Source organism: Orycteropus afer, unplaced genomic scaffold (assembly GCF_000298275.1).
Source record: "Orycteropus afer afer isolate SDZICR_OR568_19922 unplaced genomic scaffold, OryAfe1.0 scaffold00243, whole genome shotgun sequence".
Taxonomy (NCBI): Eukaryota; Metazoa; Chordata; class Mammalia; order Tubulidentata; family Orycteropodidae; genus Orycteropus; species Orycteropus afer.
This window is the reverse complement of record NW_006921830.1, coordinates 1,726,394-1,733,790: the sequence shown is the minus strand read 5'-3', so window position 1 is coordinate 1,733,790 and position 7,397 is coordinate 1,726,394.

Genomic DNA, 7,397 nt, shown 5'->3' with positions numbered 1-7,397 from the left:
GTGTGGACTAGAATGGTCTGTTGTCTCTGAGACATTGTGATGTTTTTGTGTTTATATTTAATTGGTGATTGTATGTTGGAGTGATTCACCCAAGATTTTTGTTTTCTTTGTTTTGTTTGTATGTATCTGAGTAACCAGGGTACTGTGCTCCTCTATTCACTACTTGGCAGCACTTATGCACTCACCACCTGTCTCCTTTCCAGTCATCAGCCTCCCGTATGTCTGTGTTATCCTTGGAAAGTGGAGCCTATTCTTAGGTCCCTGGAACATAAACGAGAGTGTCATTGCTTTAAATATCCAAAATGACTGCTGCTTGTAAATATTTGAAATGGCTGTGCCTCTGAATAGCCAAAACCCCACAGCTCAGTTTGTCTCCTTCTTTGCTATTTCTCTTTTTAGTCATAAGCCACCAGTGTGATCATCCATGCAGCCGTTGGTGAGTAGGGCTGATTTTAGGTTAATTCTCAGGTCCTAACACCACTTGGAAATATTCAAACTGTCCATGCCATCAGGATAGCTGACAGTTTACAGCTCTGTGTATCTCCTTATTCACTGTTTTTATTCAGTTTCTTCTACTTGTTGTTGTTGTTGTTATGTGCCTAGTTGGTGTTTAATCCACTTCTGTATCCTTCCTTTCAAAGCTCTAGGCTCCAGAAGTACCTTCTCTGTGTCAGTTAGTTTCTCTTTTCTTTGTTGGAGAGGGTCTGTATAGCTTGTCTGCCTATTCTGCCATCTTACCATGATTCCAGCTTTTTATTGTTCTGAATAGAACTGGTATGAGAAGTCATGTACAATTCCCTTGTTGTTGTTGTTATTTGCCATCGAGTTGGACCTGATTCATAGTGACTACTCCTTGGGTTTCCGAGGCAGTATCACTACGGAAATAGATTGCCCAATCTTCCTTCTGAGGAGTGGCTGGTGTTTTTGAACCACCAGCCTTCTGGTTAGCAGTCAAGCTTCCTTAGTACACATCTATACCCATTTTTGCTGTGTGTTTATAGAAGAATAGATTTACTTGGTCATAGGACATGCATATGACTAGCTTTTGCAGATACTGATAAATACTTTTAATGTTCAGAGGGATAGAGAGTAGGGAGTGGGAGATTGTACCTAGGCCTATGATTTGGAGTTCCTAAGGGGACTTTATGAGAAGGAAAAGGCAAAATAATCCTCAGAGAGATAGGCCAAACTCATTAGGTAAGTGATCTGGAAGACTGCTTTCTAAGATGACAAAGGAAGCCAGAACAATAATGGAAAATATATAGAAGAAAATTTTACCTTCAAATGGTTTGGTAGTGTCTCAAAGCCCTGACCACTCTAAGACAGAATGAAATCAGCATGCAGCAAAATATGTGTTCCGTACTTATACATTTTGTATTTATCACAGAACTTCCTAAACTTGTTTGGGGCTTAGGTACTTAATATTATTAATCAGGATAGCTCCTTGTTTTTTTTTTTTTTTTTTATATATTGATTCTTGAATAAGGCCTTCTGTCACTGCTGGTATTCACATAAAAAGAATAAAAGCTCATTACTGAGTCACTGTACGATTTTTATAGAAAGTTTGATTTGCAAATAAGCAAATCAAAGTGGAAATGCCAGATTCTATCAGACAGGAAGATCAGATTTTCCATTTGAACATGCTTGTTCCTCTTTCAGCTGGATTCAAGGCTTTCCTCTGAGTGTCTCAGGAAATTCACTTGCAAAAGTGACTTGGAATTAACTCACTCTGTAAGTCTTGGTTATCAAAAAGGCACTTAGAGCATTACAAAGAGAAATGTGATGATCTGTTTACAAAAGAAATTTGATTCCTACTTATAAATCCCTAAAAAATATCTGTGAATTACATACTTATCTCTTAACAATTTAGAAATGAATCCTACAGTAGTTCTGGTCTCCGGTGGCCTGCTGTCCTCTCTGAAACTTTGCTATGGCAGACAGCTCATACCTGAGTGCTGTGACCCTTCCATATCTGGCTTTTCTCAAATTTGTTTCTAGCTCGGAGGACAATTTGCTGTGCAGAAGATGCTGTCACCCAGCAGATAGGGACTGCCTAGCCTTGCAGAGAACAGCCTGGCTTACACTTACATGTATTTCCTTGGGGCCATTTCTGTGAATTAAACTTGGCATAGCCCTGCCTGTTTGCTTTTGATCTGACATGCTGGACAAGGAGTTCAGTTCATTTGCTGCCTCTCCAGCAACTGTGTCCAAGAGCATTATCTAGTAGGAGGTCTAAGGAAGCTGCCACTATCAGCACCCAACAGGCACACTTGAAAATTCATGAGCAATTTGTAAAAAGGCAGGAATTCTTCCTCTCAGTGATTTAACAGTTCCACCACCAAGATACTGGCTGAGCCTATAAAAGAGGGGAAATCAATCTAGGCCATGAATTTGGTGACACCAATGCTCTGGTGGCGTAGTGCCTAAGGCATTTGACTGCCAACCAGAAGGCTGGTGGTTCAAACTCACCAGCCACTCCTTTGGAGAAAGATTGGGCAGTCTACTTCCGTAGAGATACCACCTCAGAAACCCAATGAGGGGTCGCTATGAGTCAAATGGACTCCATAGCAGTGAGTTTGGTTTTCGTTTTTGGAATGCACCAGAAGGATCTACATTTTCTGATTTGCTTTCTAAACACCCAAGAATACATGGAACTAGCATGGCCAAACTTAAATATGCAAACTGATATGCTTACATCCCCCTAGGTCTGAACATTCACCTTATGAGCTTCTATATGCACAAATGGACAATTGCAAAGCAACTGCCACCAGTCTTCTAGAGACTGTTTGAGTGGTCCCCCATGTCAAGAAGTGACAAAGTTCTAAAAGAACACCATAAAAAAAACAAACCAGACTCACTGCCATCAAGTCGAACACCATCTAGGGGCAATTTAACAAATTGTGTATCTATCTTATTCAACCAGATTTTCTTTCTTTCCTTTTATGAATTGCTTCAAAGGGACAGCCCCTGCTACCTTCTCTATTTTTCTTTGGATTTTCCAGCTTTCAGAGTTCAGTTAACTCTATCTAACCAAATTATTTTGTTACATGAGGCACACATACACACACTCATCCTACCCCTCTTTAACCCCATCCCTTCTTTTGTTCTCTTTCAACTCTTGCCCAGTTACCGTAGGAGAATGTTTTTCCCCACTCTTAAAAGGTGTTTTGTCTTGAAAAAAGGGAAGCAGTTACTCAGAATTCCCTAGAAATCTTAGATAAAAGAAAACCACCCTGAAGGTGTCAGTGCCATCAAACCCTAGAACACTTAAAAGTGCATAGAGATCTTGTTCAGAATTTTTCAAAAGTATCCTTCTATCCCATTATCATCCAAAATACACAAAATAAATAACTATGATATTTATAAGCTTATAATGTTATTTATTTTGTTTGGCAGAATTACTCATGTTATAATAATGATACTACTTTTTATTACAAATGTATAGTATTTCATTATAAATGTGTGATTAAATTATAGATTAAATGGGCCCTGTGGACTAGCCATGAGAACTCTGGTGGCATAGTGCCTAAAGAATTTGACTGTTATCCAGAAGGCTGGCAGTTCAAACCCACCAGCCACTCCTCAGAAGGAAGGTTGGGCAATCTACTTCCGTAGTGATATCACCTCGGAAACACCTGGAAACCCAAGGAGGGGTCACTATGAGTTGGATCCGATTCCATGGCAGTGCATTGTGTTGTTGTGTTGTGTGGACTAGCCACAGGGACCTAATCTCTACAGATAAATGGCTTTCAAGCATTTTAAGTTCTAAGCCACTGATAAGAAATGAAGCTTTGGAGGAAATCAGTGCAGTTTGTTTATAAGCTAAGTATAGGCTGCAGTATAATTCTGATCTAATTTTCTTTTTTAGACACCATTGTTTGATGGATCTAGGTTTCTCATTACACACACACACACACACACTCACCACCATGGAGTCAATTCCAATTCATAGCGACCCCTCCTTGGGTTTCTGAGGCAGTATCTCTGTGGAAGTAGATTGCACAATCTTCCCTCTGAGAAGTGGCTGGTGGGTTTGAACCGCCAACCTTCTGGTTAGCAGTCAAATGTCTTAGGCACTGTTCTGGTTACCTAGTGCCACTCTGACAAGAATATACCACAAATGGGATGGCCTTAACAAATAGGAGTTTATTCTCTTACAGTTTGGAGGCTTTAAGTCCAAGTTCAAAGTGCCAGGCTCCAGCAGCTGTGTGAAAGCCCCCTGACCTTGGGTTTCAACTCTGCATCTTGCTCCTAGCCCACTGGAGCTAGAGGCATCACTCCACTGAGGCAAGCTACTGGCTGCTGAAGCTAACAAGCCCCAGGGGTCAACAAATCAAATGGCACAGTCCCGATGTTACCAAACCACACAGCAGGTCATTAATTCAAGTCCATTGTAAATCGCAAGGTTGGCAGAGCATGGCAGGCTGCTGAACAACGACAAGGCTACATGCAGGGTCCAAGCATGCCATAAGCTATAGGCTATCCTCAAGGCTTCTCCTTATATACAGGAAGCAGACCACATCCCACAGGCAGCTACTCAGCTGCTTGTGGTAGATCTCACCATGGAGTTGACTGCCAGTCTCATCATGGGGAATAACTACCAGCAGCTGCCCAGTCACTAAACCAGGCCAGCCAAGTTGACATACAAATTTAGCTACCACAGGCACTATGCCTCCAGAGCTCCTAGCTTTCTCATTGTTATTGTTGTTATTTGCCGTCGAGTCGGCCCCGACTCGTAGCGACCCCTCCTTGGGTTTCCAAGGCAGTATCACTGCGAAAGTAGGATTGCCCAACCTTCCTTCCGAGAAGTGGCTGGTGGGAGCTTTCTCATTAGGCCTTATTTAATTGAATCTATCCTGAAGGTGGGCCTTAATGCCAGGCCGAATTTCACAGAATTCTGGTGGGCTTTTGCGCTGTTATTTGTATTTACAGGTTCCACCTGTTATCAACTACAGTATCTATTCTGACTAATCCTCACTTTAGAAAAAAAAAATGTTAGGGAACCAATACACTTAGAAAATACCCAGTGAGACACAAAGCCTGCACTTAACTACAGTCATATACTATCTTCCTCCTTGTGGTTGTATCCTCTTCTGAACCTCAACAATTACTCTCAAGAAGTGGCACAGTCTTGTTAAAACAGTGAAACTATAAAATTTGTTGACATTTGGCTAATTTAATACTAGAGACCCAGAGGCTATAAAGAGAAAAAAACAAACTGCATGACTAACCAACAAATATTGCCATATAAGGGGAAACGTACATAATCTTAAAACTTGGAAATTAAATTGTAGTTGTCTAGCTTCTAGTGCTTCTATCCAGTTCTGGATATATTTCCCACTTAGATCTCCCCCAAGATTCACAGCCTCTTGCTTATCTGTGTTCAAGACTAGAGAGTAGTAAGTTGAATGTGTATATTCCATAGAGAATTCAATAAGTTTACGTAAACAATTAGTTTTCAAAGCACATCTGTCCCTAATAGACAATAAAATAAACTAATTTGAGTCTTTATCTCTTTATATGCTTGACTAATTTCTGATGGTCAGCCCCCCCTCCATCAAACATACAAATAATATTCATCTCCTTGAACCTGTTTCTTCAAAACAAATGAATTCACTGCAGTAGAGGTGATTATGAATGCTACCGCCAGCCTTCTGTTTAGCAAATACCATAGACACTATACCACTAGAGCTCCCCTTCAGATAGCAGAACCTAGTAAATAATCTCTACTTACTTCTCACTCTTTATCCATGTGCCCAAGGACACAGATGGTGCTTAAAACCAAAAAACCCACTGCCATTGAGTCCATTCTGACTCACAGTGACCCCCATTGGGTTTCCAAAGCTGTAAATCTTCACAGAAGTTGATTGCCTCATCTTCCTTCTGCGGAGCAGCTGCTGAGTTTGACCTGCTCACCTTCACTTGGTGGGATTTAAAACATTCTAACTGGCCTAGTCCATGAGTAGCATATGTGCCACAAGTCTGCCCTAGGCCTGGCTTTAAGGGACCCAGTGAACAATCATCTTCTCCCCTGCCTAAGTTGAGAACCAATGAGAGATAAGCATGGGAATCAGACAGAAATCAAAGAATCACCTTTATTTATGATACAGCTCTTGGGAATCCAATTTAGGTGCAAGACGCTAACTGGCTTGTTACTGCTGACTAAATTCAACTTCTCAAGCTGCCAAACTTTCTGGACAGGAGTAGGAGCCTGCCTTTCAGGTTTTTCACATAGTAGAGATAATAGGCCCAAACAGCATAATTCTCCTGGCTGGCAGTTCCCAAAGGGACTAAAGTGTCTTCATGCCTAATTTCTTCTCCCAAACTCAACAATCAGATAAGTCACTCCCACTTTCCCCCAACTCACCAGGATGGTGAGGAGAGGCCAGTAGAGTTACTCAGCTGCAAGGCCCAGGTTTGTGGTTTGCAAGTCTGAGGCAGGTCAGAATCACCTGGAGGGCTTATTATATAAATAGATTGCTGCAGTCCCACTAAAAAGTTTCTGATTCAATAGAGCTGGGTGAGGCCTGAGAATTTCCATTTCTAACAAGCTGCCAGGTATTACTCAGTGTTGTAAGGCAATATTCTTCTTTTTTTTTTTTTCTTTCCCTCTGATTACCATCCCCAACCCTAACCCACTGTCCCCCCCTCTCTTCCCTGTGACACACACTGCCTCCCTCCGTGCCCTTTTAGTTATGCATTCCTGTCTGTCCAGCTTTCCCTCCATGTGAATGCTGCCCCTCTGGTGCCCCATGGCTGATTGCTTCAAGGTGTGTATCTCCATAGATAGGTGGGTGCATTGCCTTCGCTTGGGTGTTCTGCATGTAAGTCTTTCTACTATGGGACTGAGAGCCAGTCCTTGGGAGTGAGGCCTATCCCAGGCCTGAAGTGTAACCCTGGGGATATAGGATACAAGTGTATCTTGGGGGTCCCACCAGATTCCATCTGAGGTATTACTCAACCAGTGTTGTAAGCCAATGGTTCTTAGATTCTTAACCTTGGCAAACGTTGGAGTCACAGAAGAAGGGAATAAGTATTTTACCCTATCATTCCTCAGCTGCTTTTCTTCTCTGAACCCATTGTGTTGAACCTTTGAGCCTTTACTCTAACAGAGGTGTGGAACTGCCTCAAGTGAAAGGGAGCAATAATCTATCAGCATGGTGTAGCTCCTACTTTCTGAGGCTTCTCCTGCAATATGGACTACTATTTCCTCATGAGATTGCTAGTGCACAGTGATGATTTATGTCCCTAGAAAGGTATGAAATGGGTCAGAATGAAGTATAAATTAATTTAAAGGCCATACTGAAGTCAATGGTAAAAATTCACTCCCTGTTGGATTTACCATCCTAAATTATGCCCCCTCATGTTGTGTGTAACAGTTCTTTTTTTTTTTTTTT